We start from the raw sequence: 19,675 nt of genomic DNA, 5'->3' as shown, positions 1-19,675 counted from the left end.
AGCCATCATTGAGTAAACAGGTTCAAAGAACTTGGGCCACCAAAGAAAAGGGCCGCTAAAGGGCTGTTGGAGTCTCCATTGGGCATGACGTCACATGAAAAAGGGGACATGGCCCGATTGCCCAAAGGCCCACCCCATTCTTCCACCTCTAATTTCCAGGCAGCACTTGCTGCAAGGCAGAGGAAGGGAAATAAATGCTGCCAGCAAACACTGCCTGAAATGAGATGGGAGAGCTCGCTTTGAACTCTCCAGAGCCCAAGCCACGCCCCTGCGAGCATGACATCATGCGCACGGGGCATCACTGGCAGGGCCACTGGGAGGGGCTGAACACAGGCTGCCATTTGGCTGGCTCAACTCCTGGAATGGAGGGATGCTGGAGCACTTCCTCCTCTGGCTCTCTGTTCTGCCAATTGCTGTGGAGCTGCTTGTGTGCCATGGTGCCGCTCGTGTGCTGCAGAGAGCGGCTGAGCTGTCTACACACCTCGGATTGTGTGTGGGGAGGCAGTCAAGAGCCTGCCTCCCTGCCTGCCCTCCCCACCACCAACAGTCTTGGTTGTGTGCACCAAGTCCTGTGGCACCTTAAAGACTAAGACATATATTGTGACATAAGCTTTTGTGGGCCCACTTCAGTAGATGCATGAAGTGGTCACTTCAGTGTGTAGCGCTCTTTCTCTCTCTCTCTCTCTCCATATGTGTGTGTGTGTACACACACACACACACACACACACACACACACTGCATGAATCTATGGCAGGAGGGAGAAAAATGATATTACAAAGTGAAGGCAAAAAGCCAAGCAATGCAAGAGATTATTATGCAGAGCACAAATGAAACTGAGATCCAGTCAAGAGAGTAAGAGATTCAACCAGAGAGGGTGTGACCCACTCTTAACTGGTGATGAATTGGCAAAGCAAGAAGAATAGTGTACATAAACATGGAATGAGGGACAATTAAATTCTGTAGAGAGCTGGCCACCTGATGGCTATTAAACCAAAATTCACAAGTACAGGAACTCTTTCCTTCTTTGCCTTTAATTCTCCTAGATAGAAGTGCAAGAAAACATTCATTCAAATTCAGAATAGGAAAAACTAGTGGGAACCCTCATCAAAATGTTGTGGGATATCCCCAATCCTATTAAGGTTCCTCTTCAGGGCTTTAACAAGTCATAAACAAGAGCCTTGTAGTGCTGTTCAGGATTCACAAAAAAGGAGAGGTAGGTTTCTGGACTGTCCTTTTCCTTTCCTCTCCATAGAGACGAGTATTTTTTGTTAGCCTCATGGCATCCATCCTCCTGACCCCAATCCCCCTCTACAAAATACTATAAAAGGCACCAGCAGGAAAATTCCCCTTTGAAGCAGTGAACCATCTTCTCATCCTTTTTGCTGTGTAAATTGTTTTGATTGCTTTGTTTAAATAGTGGCTTATATTCTGCACAGTGCCCCGGCCATCCAAGGATGCATGTGCTGGTTCCGTGCAACTCCAAAGCCCATCCACACTGTTAGCAAAGGAGGAGAGGCTCTGTGGCTACTAAGCATAGTGTCATCACTAGAGTGATGATTTTCCAGTTGGGAATGATGGGGGAAATGTCAGTATAGCGAGGACACATGGAACCCAGCACACGTGCTCCGCTCTTGGATGGGTGGGGTGCTGCACAGAATGTACGGTACAGTAAATCAGTAACGATGATAATAACAACCATCTTAGATCTCCATTGCTCCCCACCCCCCTGTAATTCATTGACACCTGCAACATGACACAGCTCAACTGGGGTTGAAACTCTGGAGACGATTTTGATCTGCCTGTTCTGGATGGGGTCACACTTCCCCAGAAGGAACAGGTATGCAGTCTGTGGGTGCTTCTGGATCTGAGTCTCTCCGTGGTGTCCCAGGTTGAGGCAGTGGCCAGAGGTGCCTTCTATCATCTTCGGCTGATACGCCAGCTGCGTCCATTTCTTGAGATAGATGACCTCAAAACAGTGGTACATCTGCTGGTAACCTCCAGACTGGATTCCTATAATGCGCTATATATGGGGCTGCCCTTGTATGTAGTCTGGAAACTACAGTTGGTTCAGAATGTGGCAGCCAGGCTGGTCTCTGGGTCATCTAGGAGAGACCATATTACTCCTGTATTGAAGGAGTTACACTAGCTGCTGATATGTTTCCGGGCAAAATAAAAGGTGTTAGTTATAACCTATAAAGCCCTAAACAGCTTGGGCCCTGGGTATTTAAGAGAATGGGGCTATTCTTACGATCACAAAAATTGGGCTAGGAAAATCTTAGCCCGATTTTTGTGATCATCAGAACCACCGGGCTCGCAGCCGAGCCCGGTGGTTCTGGAGCGGCTGACCCGCTCCTGTAGCCCGCCCCTTAGCCTGGGTTTGCGGAGCAAGCACTCTGCGAACCCAGGCTATCTGCTCGTGACTAGCCGCAGCGTGGCTCCACGCTGCGGCTCTGCGCTGCGGCTACTTGTGAGTAGACCCCCGGCCGGGAGGCTTAAAAGCAGTCTCCCGACTCGGGGATCTCCCCAGAATGCCCTGCGTGTTCGCGCTCGTGCAGGGCATACTGGGGCTTCCAGGGGCCGCGTGTCCCCCAAGCTCCCTAGCCCCCGCAAGCTCCGTCTCGGGGCCGGCCATCGTGTGGGTGGCCGATCCGGCCGCCCAGGGCTCCCTGTCTGCTTGTGAGCAGGGAGAGCGGGCTTAGCCCACTCTTTCCGCTCACCGCTAGGAACCGTGTCTCACGATCAGTGGTCTCATGTGGTCAGTGGGCTCACTGACCATGTGATCAGTGGTCTCATGAACCGGGTCTTACGTCTTTTTCATCATGAACCCCACCACTCAATGAGATCATCAGGAGAGGTCAGTCTGTATTTGCCACTGGCTCATCTGTTGGCTACTCAGGGACGGGCCTTCTCCGTTGCTGCCCCGAGGCTTTGGAATGCGCTCCCTAGTGAAATAAGAATCTCCCCATCTCTGGCAGCTTTTTAAAAGTCTTTAGAGACCCATCTGTTCACCCAGACTTTTAACTGATACTGTTTTGATTGTTTTTAATGTTGTTTTAGAGCATTGTTTTAATTTTTTTTAAATTATTGTGTTTTAAATTTCTTGTTTTGTTTTTAACTAATGTTTTAATGTTGTTTTTAATCTGTTGTAAACCACCCAGAGACATAAGTTTTGGGCAGTATAAAAACGTGCATGTAAGTAAGTAAGTAAGTAAGTAAGTAAATAAATAAATAAATAACTGTTCTGTGTCCTGTAGGTCACTCATTTTTTCTTTTAATTTATAGAATAATACATTTCTGTGTAGCACAGATATCTCCTGGTTTCCCCCTCAATTTTGGGTGACCCTGTTTTGCTTCCATACTGTTGGACAAATGATCACCTAAGTTCTAAATTAGAAGGAACTAGGCGACCCCGCACAGAGCATCTGTGTGCTCTTTGGGGCCAGCTACCTCTCTCCCCACCTTCTGCCCCAGTCTCCGGCTGGCCTGTGCTGGGCCCAGGCTGCTGGGCCGAGTGCCGCTGCCGGGCACCATCGCCTCGCCTCCATGGCTGGGCTGAGTGCTGCCGCCTCGCCTCTGGGCCTGCAGCTGCCGCCTCCCTCCATGGCCGGGCCCACTGCAGCGACCAATTCTCCTGGGTGCGCCTCAGCCAATCAGGCGCCTCCACCGCCCAGCCAATCAGCTGGGTGCCGGGACACACTTTCTAAGGCTCACCCAGGAGAATTAAATATATAGATTATATAGAAGGGTATGTAAGGTCAGGTCCCATCACCTTCTGAGGAATGCTGCTTGTGGGCTGAGTGACTAGATGCAGGGCATGGATTCTTTACCTTTAACAGGTGGGTAGAAGCAAGAATTGTAGCAGGTGCAGCTGATCATACCACAGTGCTGCAGGAGTGAGAAAAGATGCCCCTCCTGAAATTCCATCCAGGACCAGCCTAAGTCATTTCAGAACTTAAGGCAGAAAACACAAATAGTGCTTTTTTTTTTTTTAAAGACAAAATAATGATAATCTTCTAGATCTCCTGGATAACAAATTGTTTTTTCTCTTGGGAGAGCACTTTTAAAATACAATTGCTGACATATTGCACCAAGCTAGCGATGCTGCAGACTCATGAGGCAGCCCCAACGTTGTAGAGAACAGGAAGTTGTGCAAGCAGCGCTGCAGCAGTTTCTTCCATTCGGGACAATGGGGGAAACTGTGGTAGTGCTGCTTGCACAACTGTCCAAACTCTACCCGACTCCTTACGAGTCCCGGGCAGCCCTGGCGTGGTGTGCAGTCGCTTTGTACCAATGTGCATCATGTCAGACAATTGTGTTATTATCCAGGAAACACAATAGGGAATATTGCCTCTTATGAAGAGTAGTTTCATACTTGTTTTCTTCAGTACCTTCCGAGATTCACCTCATTATTATGTAGTGTGTTTGGAAGTGGTGCTGCCAAACACACTACCCTTTTCCCCAGGGAGGTCTTTGGACCCAGCTGATGGCTGACAACTGACTCAGTTAAAAAACATTGCATTTTAGCTGATGTAAGTGTTATGTCTGTGATGTTAATTCCATGATAGCCATCCATGCATAGAAGCTATCATTCGATGCTGCAGCCTAAGGAATGAACATGTCAGTGTGAACAAGCCCAGCAAGTCCATAGAAATGGCCCTATGGAACCCATAGGGGTTCCATCCATGGTGCAAAATGGTGGCTAGAAATGATATAGCAAGTCATTCCTGGCCACCCAGGAACCACAGACAGGCAAATTTTGAGTATTTTTAAAATTGCATATAATGAGGTTGGTTCTATATAGCCCAACTGTGGATATGCGAAATTGCAGGTGCTGTGGCCACCTATATGAGGAATAAGCGGATATGATATGTGGAAATAATTGTTTTATAGTATATGCAGCCTATGTGGTCTGTGTGACCACAATCCAGTGAGATCAGAAATTTGATTTCAATCCACAAATTCAATGGCAATCTCTTGCTCTCTTTAATAGTTTTTGACTGCATCTTTGAAAATCATTTATCCTGTGGCTGGCAGGGGTGGGGGGAGTGCATCTGTATTATGACTTCGTCTTAGACATTGGGAGAGGTACACTTAATTTAGGCTTTTCTCCAAATGAAGCTTCTCTTAGCTGAGCATGAAATACAAAACTCTCAGCAGGGAGGGTTGTGGAGAAATAAGAGTTGATGTGTTACTTGGAGCAAACGGATGATAGTGGAGGCTGTCAGCAAATTGGCCACAGATGTTCTTGATGCTAATTTGGGTCTAAGCTACACATCTACATTCATGCAGCAGGGGATCCTTTGAAGCCATAAAATATCCTTCAAAGCAGTAAAAGAGCAATACTGTGTTAGGGTTCATTTTTGAGGAATAAAGGAGTTCATATGCACTGTTGAAGACCATTCTCATTTCCTCAAGCAAAGTTGTCAAGAGATTTCACATAACACTGAAGATTTTGTTGTTTGCCATTTCATGTTTTGAAATATGAATGAATCATTTGCACTGGCTAGAATGTCCATTCCGTTTAATTGTCCTCTGCTTTCTGTTCCATGTTCACAAGTGTACACAGAGAGAGAAAGGTTCAGAAGTGCTTGGTGAAGCTGATCTGACACTACTTTTCAGGAGAGAGAGAATCACTGCAATAATAACATGAACAAGTTGTGGCTTCTCATGTGTAGCATGTCAGACTAGGATTGTAAAGGCCTAGGTTCAAATCTCAATCCAGCCATGAATTTCAGTGGCTAAACTTGTGATAGTGTTTTTTTTAGTACTGCCTTTCATAAAACATCCCAATGTGGACTTCTTTTGGAATAGGTGTAATATGGTCTGAGTGCGCAGATCCAGAGAGAACCCTGGCAGCTGCATTCTGCACCAACTGAGGCTTCAGAATATTTTTCAAGGGCAGCCCCACGTAGAACACATTGTAGTAATGCAGCTGCGACATGACTACGGCATGGGTAACTGTGACCAGATTTGCCTTCTTGAGAAAAGGATGCAGCTGATGCACTAGCCGAAGCTGTGCAAAGGCGCCCCTGGCCACTGCCTCCACCTAAGCATCCAAAAGCAGAGGTGGGTGCAGCAACACCCCCAAGCTGAGCACTTGCTCTTTCAAGGGGAGTGCAACCCCATCCAGAGCTGGTTGAATCACCCTATCCCGATTGGCTTTCCTACTGACCAGCAGCACCTTTGTCTTTTCTGGATTTAACCTCAGTTTGCTAGCCCACATCCAGCCCATCACTGCCTCCAGCCCCCGGTTCAGTACATCCACTGCTTCCATAGGATCTGATGTCAGGGAAAGGTAGAGCTGAGTGTCATCTGATTACTGATGATGCTTCAGCCCAAACCCCCTGAAGATCTCTCCCAGAGGTTAAAAAAACCTCCAAAAAACTTCATGTTTCATATAACATTCATTCTTGCCTGATTGCTGACTGTAATAATCTCGGATTCTGATTCAATTTCATCAGCCTAATTACCTCACAGGGCTGTTGAATAAAACGTGGCAGAAGAACTATGTATGCTGCCATGGGCAGTGATATAGTTGCAAATTCAGAAGTGCAGACACTCTCCATGACAACCCCCATAGTCATGCCCACCCCAACAGCCAGAGAAGCTGAGAAGTACCGGCACTCTATCCCTCCACATTCCCTCTCCACTACACCCCTGGCCATGGGCTTTCTGGAAGAAGAAGGAGATGTAAATGCAATAAACAAACACAAAAACTAAATGTTTTTCACCTCTCACATTATTGCCTGTCAGAAGTGAGTTAAAATGCAGAATACAATGCTGGCAAGTCACGGAGGGGCAGTGACGGCTGTTTTCCTTGTGCTTCTACCCTTGAGTGTTTGTGTATGAAATGCCCCCAGAACACCACAGGCAACATCACTATACTGATTGCTCGCTTTTGTGAATGATTTTTGTTCTAAGCTAAAAGTTAAGTAGCAGCTTTTACAAGGCATCCTATTAGTGGGGAGTATGAGGACCAACTAGGCAGTTGAAAAAGTCCCCCTTCTCAAATGAACATCTAAAAAGAAACAAAAGGAGAGTGTGATGGAGAACAGAGAATCTTCCAGCTGTAGCAAACACACATCAGTGAACACTGACTGGGGAGGAGAGTGCAAGGAAGAAGTAGCATGGAAGGGGGAAAGTTAAGCACTCCCCCTTCATCCTCACGTTTCCCCTCCAAATCATGTCCTCCTTCCAATGCTTTTTACATGTTACAGCAGAGATCTTGGTTCACACACCCAGGTCTTCTCCCAAAACCCTTATTTTGGCCCTGACACAGTTTTCTGAAATGTCACAAAATGACTAAGCTGGTTACTTGCTGGATTCAATCTACTGGAGTTGGATTAAACCCCCTAACAGCAAGTTTAATAGTATCACTTAGCATTTACATTGCCATTAGTACATTTATATGATGTCAACTCAGAAATGTCTGCATGAATTTAGCCTCCCACATGGTTGTCTTTTGTACTTCTATCTCTGCACATGAATGGCGTGCATGTTTCTTTAAAATAAAAGGAAAGTAATCTAAATATATGACAGATGTGCAAATTCCCCGAGGCAAATGTACTCTAGATCCAGAATGGTGACAATGTACTTGACAAAAGTCATCACACAACTTGCTGTCACATTGTCACCTGTTCATGTGCCTTGCTGCGCCCTCGGCAGCTGTCTAGGAGCCTCAATGGTTCAAGACAAATCTCATGTATTTCTCTTGGGGCAAGTCTTTCTGTTGATCTGTTTATAATTTTGCCTGTTGAATTTCTGAAACATTCATGCTTTGAAAAATGTACTGATGAATACACAGTATTGCATTTTTACTGCATTCCTAACACACCTGGAAATATCTTAATTCAATGCACTGAACCTGAAACTTATCTATTCAGGTGTTATGTAATCACGTATACCATAAATAGAATTATACTAATGGTTGTATAAATTTTAAGTGATACCATTAAAGTTAATGTTAAGGGGTTTGTTCAGTTTCAGTAGGCTGAATCAAACATGTAGCTAGCTTAGTCATTATTTAGTACAGCGAGTATTTCACAAAACGGTGTCATGGCTAAACTAGTTGTTTAGCAAAAGAGTCATACATGGGTCACATGTTGAGAAGCTTCTAAGAGAAGCTCTTAGTCCTGCTGTCTGCTTACCAATAGCACCTGGCTTCTTCTAGGAGCAGCAGAGGAGCAAGGAGTCTTACAAAGATGTAGCAACTTCTTTGCAGATAATCTTTTGTTATCCTAAATAAGGCTGCCATGAATTGCCCAAGTCTCATTTTTCTCAGTCTGCTTTCTGGACTGTGAAAACCATGACAATTTCTCAAAATCTGCAGTGTATGTGCAAAAAGAGAGAGAGAGAGAGAGAGAGAGAGAGAGAAGAAAAATGTGTAGGGGGATTACTATTTGAGTGGTGGAATTTTTCTTTCTTTGAATATTCTTTAAACTCTTTGAGGCGAGTCTCACGATCCGTGAGACCCACTTTTTTAGAAACTGCGGGGAGAGTGGGCTAAGCCCGCTCTCCCCGCAGATGAGTGGGCAGGGAGCCCTGGGTTGCTGGCTCCATGACAGAGCCAGCGGGGGGTGGGGGAGCAGGGCCGCGCGGCCCCCGCAAGCCTCAGTATGCCCTGCGTGAGCGCGCAGGGCATACCGGGGAGACCCTTGGCGGGGGGTCTACTCGTGAGTAGGTGTGGCGCGAAGGCACGCCACGGCTACTCACAATTGTAAAGAGCAGGTTTGCAGAGCACTCGCTCTGCAAACCTGCTTTTTACCAGGGGTTCCAGAGCGGGTTAGCTGCTCCAGAACCACCGGGCTCGGCTGTGAGCCTGGCCCCTTTTAATTGAGCAAAAGTGGTCATGGAACTTCTCTCAGTGACTAACTCCAGGTCAACATAAATTCTGTACATTATGATGTATCTAAGGTAGTGTGACAAAAATGGTGGGGGGTAGTATCAAGCCACTGAGAGAAGCTTTCTTACTGCCATTTTGTTGCCCACTCCCTCCATTTGGAGAGATCCTTTTGGACTTCCTTGCAATCTGTTGTGGATTTCACTAACCTAAGCCATTTGGAAGTCACCTAAAGTGGCACAGTGGGGAAATGCTTGACTAACAAGCAGAAGGTTGCCAGTTCAAATCCCTGCTGGTACTATATCGGGCAGCAGCGATATAGGAAGATGCTGACAGTTATCTTCTCATACTGAGCAGGAGGAGGCAATGGTAAACCCTCTTGTATCCTACCAAAGAAAACCACAGGGTTCTGTGGGTGCCAGGAGTCGAAATGGACTTGACGGCACACTTCACTTTACTTTAAATCATTTGATGTCATCTCTAAATTTGGCCACCTTGCAGCTTTCCCCAACTTCTAATATCATTTATGAATGAATAAAAAAGCACTGGTCACAGTACAGATACCGGGGGGGACCCCACTTCTTACTTCCCTTCATTTAGATAACTGTCTATTTATACCTACCCTCTGTTTCCTCTTCTTCAACCAGTTACCAATCAACTTCAACCAGTTCAACCAATCAACATCAACCAGTTACCAAACCAGGTTTCCTGGTGACCCCTCCCCCAAACAAACTCCATTTAAGGGGAGTGATTTTCACCAATTCTGAGGTGAAAATTCAGAAGTTTTGGCTCAGCACTACTACTAAAAGAAGCCGGACAATCGCCAGAAGATGAAAGAATAAGCAGATATGTGGGCATATGTGCTAAGAAGGGGTTGTGGGGGTGACGAAATCTCCCCATCTGGATGTAGCAGCTGATCGAACCAACAGCTACTATAGTCACCCACAGGATTTTCACAGCATGGAGACTCTATTTTGGGCTCCTATGTGGACTAGGTCATAAGTCTAAATGCACCTCTCAAGTTCATATAACAGCACTCTTGTCAATTACCAATAATTTCAACAGGGAAGAAGTTCCCAGTTGCGATAAACTACCTGAGCCATTTCTGGTTGGGAGGGGGCACTGTTTGAGCATTGAGGTAAATGGTCGACTGGGAAGATGCTGGTAGACTGGAATGTTAGGATGAAAAAAGATAGAGATGTTGGGGTTTTGGAATAGGGAGGTGTAGATAGGATTGTAGATTAGGAATAAGTGGGATGCTAGGTTTTAGGTATACTGAAAAGTCTACCTAAAGTCTGTGAGGAAAAGAAACATTCACATACACATTTTAATTCAAACACTTCTAAATTATTATTGAGCCGGGTCTCACAATCAGTGAGACTCAGTTTTTGTGAGTGCGTAGGGAGAGCGGGCTAAGCCCACTCTCCCCGTACATGAGCAGGGAGGGAGCCCTGGGCAGCTGGATCGGCCGCCTACACGATTTCCGGCTCCGTGACGGAGCTGGCGGGGGCTGGGGGGAGCGGGGGCCAATTGGCCCCTGGAAGCTCCACCATGCCCTGTGCGAGCTTGCAGGGCATGCTGGTGAGACCCCCAGAGCCAGGAGGCTGCTTTTTGCCTCCCCTCCTGGGGTCTCCTCGTGAGTAGCCGTGGCGCGGAGCCGCGCCAAGGATACTCACAATTGGGAAGCACGGGTTTGTGGAGCACTCGCTCTGCAAACCCGGGCTACGGGGAGGGCTACAAAAGTGGGCTAGCCGCTTGTAAGCCACCGTGACGGAGCTGGCGGGGGCTGGGGGGAGCGGGGGCCAATTGGCCCCTGGAAGCTCCACCATGCCCTGTGCGAGCTTTCAGGGCATGCTGGTGAGACCCCCAGAGCCAGGAGGCTCCTTTTTGCCTCCCCTCCTGGGGTCTCCTCGTGAGTAGCCGTGGCGCGGAGCCGCGCCAAGGCTACTCACGATTGGGAAGCACGGGTTTGTGGAGCACTCGCTCTGCAAACCCGGGCTACGGGGAGGGCTACAAAAGTGGGCTAGCCGCTTGTAAGCCACTGGGCTCGCCTGTGATCTCCTAGATCTGTGGGCTCTCTTGGCTGATTTTTGCTGATCGTGAGAATAGCCCCATTGTGTAAATAAACCTGAGTTTAGCTAAAGCTGTTCTTTGAACCACACAATTCTATTTATTGTTAAATTTATATACCGCCTTTCATTAAAACAATCCCAAAGAGGTTTACACAGAATTTAAAAACAAGATTGTGAAAATGACACAATTAAAATATTAAGCTAAAAATATAAAACAAATCTGATTAAAGATTTAAAACACAAGCATAAAACCAGTACAAAATACAAAGAAGCAGCAGCAGAGAGTTTGAGAAGCCTTTAGTCCAGTTAAAAACAGCAGTGGGTATATGACATTGTGTCTGAGGGGTTCAAAAGTGTCTAAAGAAAGAAGTCCTTCTTAATATAGTAAGAAAATGTGGAGGAAGTGGGGGAGAAACTCACCAGAATAGCTGTGTTCAGTCAGAGGAGCAAAAATTCCAAAGACAAGGGGCTTTCCGGGCTGTGAGGACACCGCAAGAAGGTGCCATTTCTGCATGATTTCATACCAAACATATCATTTGGGGTAATAACAGAGTCAGTGATGTACATACTGTAGGTGTGAAACAGCAAAATCCCAACACAGCTTTTGGAATCTCATGGCTGGTTCATACATGCACGATTGTTGCAACAATTGTGTGATGAGAAATTAAGTGATAAACCTGGGTGTGAACAGCCCATAAGAAGTGAATACACTGAAGGATGGTTCACACCTGCTTGTACATCACTTGACTTCTCCGCTGAAAGTGTGAACCATTTCCACTGAAAAAGAATGGTGGTGGTGATGTAACATGATCAAAAAGTTCTATATTTGTGGTGTGGCATAGTGTTGATGGCTCCTTCTCACATGTATGTCACCCAGTGACGTACATAACCATATGTGTACCAGCTGCCTATTTCTTTCAACAGCCTCAATCAAAAGGATATAATAGATGGGGGAGGGAGTTAAAATTAATATGTTCTTTACTTATAGTTTCAGTAAACACTCTCCTAAAATATCCTTAGCTCATCAAAAGGAAAAAATGAATCAAATCACCTTCATCAGATATCAAAGTCAGAAACAATCAACAAATCTGCTCTTGTTCTGTCAGCAGTATCTCACATCTATCTATCTATCTATCTATCTATCTATCTATCTATATTAATTAATTATCTTAATTAATTAATTAATTAATTAATTATTAAAAATGTCCTGGGAACTGAATTAGTGTTCCAGTCTAATAAAAGTAATAGAATTAAAGGAAAAGGAGCCCAGTTTCTTTTAATTCTCCCCCCTCTCCTGCAGAGCTTCCTGGGATTCTTGACCAATTGGGTTTTAATTCAGGGCCCAATGAATCAGATTCAAATCTGAAACTCTGTTGGTCTGTTTAGATGCCAAAGTGCTAGTCAGTGTGCTCTCTTGGAATGCTTCTGTGTACCTTAAATGTATAGCCACACTTTTTCAAACTAGATGACTTTCTTCCAAGTCCAAATTGAATTGCCAAGATGTGGACACCCTTCAATGAGCCAGTCGCTTTGTATACAGTGACCAAGAAAACTGATCACACTTCCCTTCTCGTTTTTATGGAGGCTCTGTAGGGCCTGTGCATTGTTACAAGAAGTGCCAGGTTGTTGTGGTTCTTATGGAGCTGAGGGTCTTATTGTGCAATCTGTCTAAGGAAACAGTGGACAAACAGTAGCCTTTGATTTGATTTGGTACCCAATCAAAAATCAAACACTGCTATTTTGATCTAAGAACAAATACCGATGACTGAAAACAGCACATTGTAAAAACAAAACCAGGTAAGGAAAGACGGGACATCTTAAGTATCTTATTTTACGGTAATCACATGGCAAATTGTATGATTGTTTTTTTAGCAAACTGTTATCAGTAGACACTGAATTTAATTTCTTGTCATATCCAAGGGGGACACATGTACATAGCTAAGCATGCAAACTCTCCCACCTTTCTTGTAAGGGTGTTAAAGGAACATCTTAACTGAAAGATTGGCTCCCAGTCAAGGTATGCAGAAACTGGATGATATCACCTGTGATAACCAGGGGTGTAGTGGAGGGGGGATGCGCAGGGATGGAACACAGGTACTTCTCATTCTTGGCTTCTATGGCTATTGGGGTGGGCATATCATGGAGAATGTCTGCACTTCTGAATTTTCAACATACTGAGGCTCTCCACACGAGCAGTGTGGTGAGCCGAGGAGGGTTTGGTGGGGAGAGCAGGCTTGGCCCGCTCTCCCTGCACATGAGTGATCTGCCCTCCCCAGGCAGATGGATCAGCTGCCCACACAATTACATGGGGCTGGTTGGGGTGGTGGGGTTCGGGGGCTGCCTGGCTCCTGAAATCCCAGCATGCCCCGTGCAAGTGTGCGAGGCATTCTGGGGAGATCCCCGGCACCAGGAGGGTTGTAGCCTCCCAGTTGGAGGTCTACTCGTGTGTCGTCGTGGTGTGGCGCCACACTGGCACACAATCACCAAAACGGGGTTAGCAGAACACTTGCTCCGCTAACCTCATTTTAGGTGAGGGGTATTTAGGTTGGCTAGCTGCCGTTGAACTACTAGGCTCACCCGGAGGTTCACATGACCGCTAGAAAGCAGGCTGGGCTACCTTATCCCGCTTTCGAGCGGTCATGAGAATAACCTCACTGTTTTCCTGCTCCACTCCTCAGAGAAATTTGACTGGATTGAGTCTGGCTTCCCAGGCTGAATGATGTGAAATAGCAAGGTCACCAGGCAGTCTGAAGACAAGTGGTAGTGGTATCATGAAGCAGTGGCGCCGTTAAGACTGGACATTTGGGCACAGGTCTGGAGTCTCCCATAGTCCTCTGCCCTATCCCTAGTGTGCAGGGAGGCCCTTGGCTTATCTCTGGAAGAGCTTAGAGAACTCCTAAAAGAGTCCTCAGCCCAAGTCACAGAGCTGACTTTTTCTGTCTTCTCCCCTCCCGCTACTTGCCAGTGAATCTGTACAGGCTGAAAGGCAGCAGCCATAGACAGTGTCAGGTTCTCGCCTTGCGGCCAGCCTGAAGTACAACTCCTAGGCTTCCTTTTGGTGGCTTGAAGGGCTGGGGTCCCGAAAGGCTGCTGCAGAGTTGTCTGATATCTGTGGCTGCAACCTGCAAGACACAGGTTAAGGCACACATCCAGTGCAGGGTGATCGTCACTGAATGTGATGGAAGTTTCATGCTAAGCCACAAGCTTGAGTCTAGCTGGCTAGCTAACCCCATCTTCACTCTCATCTTATTTATCTATTATTTATCTATTAGTTTCTTATTTATCTATTTTCCGATGTAAACTGCTTTGAGAACTTTTATTGATAAGCCCCCGCTCCTTGTAACAAGGAAGGGGCCTCGGTACAGACATTAGGTTCAGAATCTGAAATTACCTAGCTGCACCTCTGCCAGGAAGCAGGAAAGGGCAGTCTGAAAGCAGCTCATCCTGTGCTTCACCTATAGGATTTGTAAACTAGAGTCAAACGTTTATAGTACCAGATGGAACCCTATTGGTCCCTTGTGTCACCTGATCCCTAGCACCTGAGCTGCTTAGCTATAATCCCTCCTTTTGCCATCTGCAGTATTGGCACTGAAGCTTAATAGGGAGGCTGTGGACCAGCAGCTTCCTTCTGCAAGCTACACAGTGCTTCAGAAATGAAGACATCTGGCATTCTTCTTCCAGAGTCTTCAGCTTGATAGCCCTGGTATTTTACAACCTAGGGCACTCACTTCCCAATGGAGGGAGTGTATGCCCCATAAAAAACAAATAGAAATGGCGGGGGGGGGCAGTTAAACGGAAAAAATAGGGCAGGGAGTGGTTGTGGCTAAAAGGCTTACTGTGGTGGCAGTTTACAGTCTGATGGCGATTCCTGAAATGGTCAGAAGGGGAACAAGACAAGAGCTTCTACTTTATAGCTTGAATATCATGACATTTTGCACAGGCAACTGGATTCTTCAGCCCTGTGTGTCCCACAGGGTAATTTCCTAATGCATTACCTTGTCACTCATGAGTCTGTCTAGCAATGTTCATTAGGAAGGTATGTGACAGCATCCACTAATGTATGTCTGGGGCAAGAGAATTGATTTCCCCCTCTCTTGCAAAAGAGAGATCTTTAATAGTAATACTGTAGGGGAGATTACGAGATGGAAAGTGCACACTGATGGAGTCTACTGTAATAGATTATCAGGCAGGAAAATGTCACTGATCTATCACTTATAAAATATTATCATCCATTTTGTCCATGGGGCCCAGAGGCAGCTGGTAAGGGAGGGAAAGAGAGTCCAATTATACTTGCGGATGAAAAGATGTCTGAAGGAAGGTGGGTCAGCTTGTTTATTTATGGACTATTCAAAGGCAATGAATGCAGCTTGAGTTTTAAAGATTGAGCTGTGAGATGCGGTTTGCTGGAACACAGGATATGGCCTTGAAGTCAAGTTCATGCCACAGTACAAAATTACCTCTTATGATACATGGTTGATGTGAAAATTGGGAGGATAGGAGTTGCATTGGTGCTGCTGCTGAGAGTAGCATGGGCAGCTGGATTCATGGTGGGTATATTTTGGGTGCCCCCCTCCTTTCAGATAACTGAGGGACTCATGTTTTCCATGCCTTTTAAGAGCAATACTTGCTACATCTGCTGCAATAGTTGCTATATCTTTCCAACATCAAACAGATGGTTATTCTATTAACAACCATTTGCATTTTAACATATTTTTTAGTAATTTATGTGTCAGATGTTGCTGAGCAAATCAAAAGCAGTCAGGGACAGAGGACTAGTCAAGTGTGAAAGTGCACATCTCATGTACATATCCTTGTGGTGACCAAATCTGTGCCTTTTTGCATATTGTGCTATGGGAGATTCTGATAGCAATTAAATCTAAACCACTACTCCCCCGTCTCTATTATACCACTACCATCTATCTATCTATATACTTATTTCTTGTAGACGGGCCATGCGTAGCTACATGGTAGGAAGGAGGCGATTGGCTGAGTTTGCAAGCAGAAGCACCTGATTGGGCAGTGGGGATTCCATATGCAGAGTTTGCAAGCAGAAGCACCTGATTGGGCAGTGGGGATTCCCTATGCAGATAAGGAGGAGGGGCCTGTGATGGTTAAGGTCAGTTGGAATGCAGCTGTTACTGGTCGGAAGATGTTCTTGATATAAAAGGATAGCAGGCAGGGGTCTGCAAAAAGACAGGTCGTGAGGGAGGAAAGAGCCCCTTCAGGAGAAGGAGGATGCCATTGTGTAAATGAACAAAATCTGTTAACTCAGGGAGGGAGGAAGAAAAAACATGAAGGGAGGGGGGGAAAGAGTGGGGAAGAGCGAGTGGAGGAGAGAGAAAGAGAAAAAGAAAGGAGGGGGAAGAGAGACAGAAGGAAGGGCAAGGGACGGGCCTGAGCCTGTCAGCAGCCTGAGGGGAATGAGTGGCCATGGTGGCACTGGCAGCAAGGAAGGGTCCAGGCAACAACTGCTGCTATTTGGGGCTACTGAGGCCATTGTAAGAGGGAGGCAGTCAGGCAAGGGATGGGCCTGGGCCTGTCAGCGGCTTGAGGGGAACGAGCGGCCATGGTGGTGGCAGCAGCGAGGAATGGCCCGGTCAACCACTGCTGCTGCTCCTGAAGGGAGGAGCAGGAGCGGGCTCGGGTGGGGAGGTCTCTGGGGATAGGGGGCTGCAGCTTGGCCAATAGGCAGCAGCAATGCTGCAACCACGACCAAGAAGGGTGAGGAGGATGGAAGCAACGGGATGGAGGAGGAGCAGGAGTGCAGCTCAGGTTAGGGTGGGAAGATCTCTGAGGTGAGGGGAGCAATCAAGTACTAACGCGCAGATGGTCTAGAGCGTGCAAGAGTTCCAGCATTGAAGCGGAGAGAAATAATGGCAGCAGTCAGGATGCAGAGGTGGGGGCCCAGCACGCAAAACCCCTCCGGCCAGAATTGCACTTACATTTATATACCGCTCTATAGCCAGAGCTCTCTAAGCGGTTTACAATGATTTAGCATATTGCCCCCAACATTCTGGGTACTCATTTTACCGACCTCGGAAGGATGGAAGGCTGAGTCAACCTTGAGCCCCTGGTCAGGACCGAACTTGTAACCTTCTGGTTACAGGGCGGCAGTTTTACCACTGCGCCACCAGGGACCCACCAGAAGAGGTGGGTGGACGGCGGGTGAAGCCCTACCAGCCGGGAGGAGAAGGTGGGAGGCGGTGGTGGGATGGCTTGGCCCTGGCCCGCCCAATGGGGAGAGCTGGGGGGGGGGAGAGCGTGAGCGAACGAGCTGCGGGGGGAGAGAGAGTGAGCGAGCAAGCTGAGGGGGGAGAGCAAGCGAGTGAGCTGCGGGGGGAGAGCGAGTGAGCTGCGGGAGTGGAGAGCGAGCGAGCTGCGGGGGGAGAGCAAGCAAGCTGCGGGGGGAAGAGCGAGCGAGCGAGTTGCGGGGGGGGGGAGAACAAGCTGCGGGGGATGTCACAGGCTCAGTACACAACTGCACAGATGCTCTGTGCGGGGTCAGCTAGTAGCTAATTAGATTTGTGTCATGGTTGCAGTTATGAGCCTGAATTCATTTTTCTAATGAGGTAGGCAGTATATTAAGGGTGGAACTACATGTTATATTGCAAATGTGTTTTCAAATACATATTTTCTAAGAATGCAAATGTCCATGTGTTGGGGAAAGACTTGCATGGAAGAATGAATGGTTGGGAAGAGTGTTTAATTCGTGCCATGCCCAATAGTCTGTGCTTATAGATTCTAGGATCAAGATGTAAATGTCTATGATTTGTCATTTTCCCATAGAGAACCTCCAAGTTCTTTATCAAACTTAATATCCTGACACATTAGGGGAGGCTGTTCAGAAGCTACTATGCTAAAAGTAGATGTGTGTTAACAGTGGGAGTGAATTTCAGGCTGATGCACCCTCCATGGCCCCTTAGTCCACGTAGAGCCAAACATTCAAACCAGGTTATATTATTTTTATTTGTGAGTGGGATCTCCCTGTCCTTCCTTTCAGTGTGAAGATTTGGTCCTGCTGTCATTGCATTGATTTGATCTTCAGGAATGTAGCATCTGAAACAGGCCCCTTCTATTGTCCTTGTGATTACAGCTGCTGAATGGAACTTGTTCTTTGGTTTCATAAAGGAAATGTTCACAGTGTTCCATTTCAAAGTCATGGAGAAAAATAAAGATACTTGGAACAGCTGCTATCATGCTTGGTTTCTAGCAGTCAGAAAGGGAGCCCTTTCTCACCTGCAGTGAGAAAGGTCTAGTCGTTTTTGTGGGGAGGAAGTCCAAAAGAACTTACCTCTCCACCAATGAGCCTCACGACATCCCTGGGTGAGCGGATTGCCCACCCAGACAAGCACCAGCTCCTACTGGCAGCTCCGAGGGTCAGGGTGCCGGGATGCATCACCCCACCCTTGGAGCTCCAATAATGCGCCGTGTGAGCGCGTGGTGCATTATGGGGATCCACCCCAAAGTCTGCTAACTTGCAGCCATGGCTGACAAGATGATCTGGAAAACAGGGTCAAGGGAGCCCTGGCTCCCTTAACCTCGCTTTCAATGGAGGATCTGTAGTAGGGATGTGTACGGAACTGGCTGGCCCAGTTTGGTTCAAGTACAGACCGGACTTGAACCTGACCAGACCAGTTCGGTCTGGCAACCCTTAGAAACGCACCCCCATTTGGTTCGATCAGGGAGGGGGTTCGCGATTTTTAATTTAAAAAAAAAAAAAAAATTCTACTACCTTTAGTAGAAGCCCAAATGGGCCAGAAAAAGTGGCCGAACTGGCTAAACGTAGAAGAATTTTTTAATATATATATTTTAAATCATGAATCCACTGAATCCCCGTTGTGGGGGGGGGTTGGTCCGGGGTTGGACTGAAAGGGGGTGGTTTGGTTCTACTCCAGAACCACCCCCAAACTGTTCATACATCCCTAATCTGTAGGTGGGTTTGCTGCTATGGTGCCACCAGGATTAGGTGCGATCCCGGCTGTTCACATGCATGAATACTGGGCCAGGCTCCCTTAGCCCAGTTTTGCACATGCATGAATAGCCTCAAGGATAAGGAATGTGCTGCTTGCTTTCTTCCTGGTCCAGGCCTTTTGCAGCTATCAGTAGCTCTTAAGCCAGATAAATGGGAATGTGATGTGGTTTCTCCAAGGTTTCTCCAAGGACTTGCTTTCTCCAAGGACTGAGACTGCAGTTATGTACATAAACAGACTAGGAGTGGGGCTGGAACATACAGCAACTATATTTAAGGTTGCTGTAGCACTGGTATGCGGAAGTGGAAAGAATACAGGATCTTACACATGATATCCATAGGCTGGTTCACTCAGATTCTCTACCTTTGCTGACAGGCTGCTTAATATTGACTCAACTGAAAAGCGGTGTATTTGAAGGTAACTTTCAGATCAGGTGAAATGAAAGTTCATCTGCAGTTTTAGATCTACAGTATAATAGCTCATATCCATGTGCAAGCCATAATAAAATGGTGCAGTTGTCAAGTGATGGACCTGCATGTGTGAATTGGCCTCCACCCAGAACCAAACACTGATATTTTGAAATTGTATGCCTGGTTTTATGTGCTGAGTATTGGAAATTGAGTTTTCCTTTGTTCCCTAGGCACCTGAGCAGGAAAAGCTGATTTCCATCTTTCTAGTGTTCTTGTGCTCTGCCTTCCTTCTGGAAATCCTGGTTCACACCTATGCTCCAGAGATGGCTTGCACTATCTACCAAAGAGAAAATAATATATAAACAAAGATGTGAAACAGAGCAG

General features: G+C 46.7%; 1 protein-coding gene and 1 long non-coding RNA gene across 15 annotated transcripts in view; one reads left to right on the top strand and one right to left on the bottom strand.

Annotated features, from left to right (window-relative positions):
- The window catches only part of NTNG1 (netrin G1), a 334,331-nt gene that overhangs the window by 155,100 nt on the left and 159,556 nt on the right, over nt 1-19,675 (bottom strand). The window lies entirely within an intron of this gene.
- LOC128322687 (uncharacterized) lies at nt 15,895-18,100 on the top strand. Its single transcript, XR_008305884.1, has 2 exons — nt 15,895-16,156; nt 17,912-18,100. It is a non-coding gene; the product is annotated as an uncharacterized LOC128322687 (long non-coding RNA).

The sequence above is a fragment of the Hemicordylus capensis genome, chromosome 4, assembly GCF_027244095.1.
Source record: "Hemicordylus capensis ecotype Gifberg chromosome 4, rHemCap1.1.pri, whole genome shotgun sequence".
In the NCBI taxonomy this organism is placed as follows: Eukaryota; Metazoa; Chordata; class Lepidosauria; order Squamata; family Cordylidae; genus Hemicordylus; species Hemicordylus capensis.
This window is presented reverse-complemented; position numbering and strand designations above follow the sequence as displayed.